Genomic DNA, 2,366 nt, shown 5'->3' on the forward strand with positions numbered 1-2,366 from the left:
GAGAACCATGCTGCTTTAGGAAGGAGAACCATGCGTCTTTAGCAGAGTGGAGACTCCCGCATCCCTGAGAAGGAGAACCATGCTGCTTTAGGAAGGAGAGCCATGCGCATCCCAGAGGGGGAGAACCATGTGGCTTTAGCAGAATGGGGAGGACCTCAGCCATTGGGGGAGAATCGTGCTGCTTTAGGAGAGAGAACCATGCGGCCTTGACAGAGTGGAGACTCCCGCAGCTTTAGAAGGGGAACCACCACCTGGCTTTAGCAGAGATCCCGGCAACTCAGCCGAGGGTGCTGGGAACCCAGGGAGGTCTCCCAGTTGAGATGGAGGACTAACTGGGAAGAACCAGAGGACTGCCTGAGCCATGGACTTCTATTTCTTTTCCTGAGATATTGTACTCTGGACTGGGCAAAGGGGGAAGGAAGGAAGGACTGTGTCTGTTTGTGGGTGTTTTTAGGGACTTTAGGGTTTTTGATAAAGACATTAGGTCACTACTTTAAGTTAGTATAGCATCAAATAAACATTTCCTTTCCTTTTCACAAATCTCTGGCATTGAGAGACATCTTTCCTCTGGTGGCGGACATAACGGATCCGGGGCCTTCTCTCAATAATAGTATATTGTCCCAGGCCCCCCCTTGTTTGTTCTGTAACAACCTCAGTGACAACCTCTCTGTGTCTCTGTAAATGAGGATAACAATTGCATTGCCACTAAGGTTGCTATGAAAGTCACAAAAGATAATGTGATAAACACTTAAAATATCTTATTATTCATAGTAAACACTCAGAAGTTATCCATAATAATGAAAAAAAATGAGTTAAATAACATTTGTGTTTATGTATTTCTTCTTAAAATTATAATATAATAGAAAATAGCATTCATATCTTCACACTTGACTTTTCATCATAACCACAAAAATTGTTCATTTGAAAAAAATATATGGGCTTTATTAAATTTTCCAAGGACTGATAGAAATTTTTTGAATTTTAGATTATTCAGTTTTGAAACATTTAAAGTATCATAATTTGTGAGGTAGTATAGTATAAAAAAATAAGTGATCTGAGCTTAAAACCCAATTCTGCTACTTATAAGGTCTACAAAGTTGGACAAGTTCCTTAACTTCTCTGTGCCTCATTCCTCCCTGCAAAATGGAAAAAAAAGAACAATATCTAACAGGATTGTTGCCAAGAATAAATGTTGTAATATTTGTAGAGCCCTTACAATAGTGCCCTACTCAAGTTATTGTATTATTTATACACTTAGTTAGTTTTCTCTTCTTTAGTTATTAACTTCTAATATTTTGACAGATCCTCATCAGTCAGTGATATCCATGGGAACACTGCACTTCTGGGGGATATCTTTGACTTCCCCCAAAGTTTCCCATCTTTCTTCTCGACCTCAGAAACCATTCCCATTCAGAACTGGAATCAATCAAAATTTGCTGTTATTGCATTTAAAGAGTAGCCAAAATAATAATAATTTTAAAAATCTACATTAAGATATATTCCCCTTTTTCTTATCTTCTGTTTATACATACACTTTTTTTTTACTTAGACTAATTGTCCTCTTCTACTGTACTGTATTTGATGACCAAAAACTTGCTCTTTATGCCCTCACAGGGAGTATGCTTCATTCTCATGAGCAGCTTTTGCACTTAGCTGTTCAGAAAATTAAAGGAGGGAGAGGTGTAGCCTAATTCTATCACTTATCTCTCAGAGATCATCTGTCAATGCAACTTACTAAAGAACTCTTAAATTCAATCTATTTACATCATCTTTACTGTATTAATTCAGTTTTAAAAAATCTCTTATCTAAATTATTGCAACATCTTTTTACTTGGAATTCTTTACTCAGCCACAGGAAAATAGCAAAGATATCTCATCATGCACTTTCCCCTTAAAATATTAATCTATGGTTTCATGCCACATACACAATCAAGCCTAAACTCTATATTCCTTCACAATTTGGCTTACTTTGTATCCTAGCCATGTTTTAAACAAAATATTTTTCTAAGGTAAATGTTAGCTTATATAGCTCTTTTCTCAACCACATTTTGAACAACTAAAGAGAGGACTTCTAATGCCAATCATATATTTGAAACATACTCAGGCTCAATAAATATTTGTGGATAAATAAATGGATGCACAGATGAGTGAGCAGGTGAAAAATAAAATGTGGTCTTGACATCCCACCTATCACAAGGGAGAAAAACAAACAAATGATTCAGATCCAGACAGGCTTGAGTCTTCAATGGTGAACAACTGCTCTTTTTTTTTTTAATTAAAAACAGATTTTTTAATTGTTGTTCAAGTACAGTTTTCTGCATTTTTCCCCAACTCCTCCCCATCACCGCAGTCCTTCCAGTGTCCAT

This window comes from Phyllostomus hastatus, unplaced genomic scaffold (genome assembly GCF_019186645.2).
Source record: "Phyllostomus hastatus isolate PE091 unplaced genomic scaffold, TTU_PhHast_1.1 phas_scaffold_317, whole genome shotgun sequence".
NCBI classification, from domain to species: Eukaryota; Metazoa; Chordata; class Mammalia; order Chiroptera; family Phyllostomidae; genus Phyllostomus; species Phyllostomus hastatus.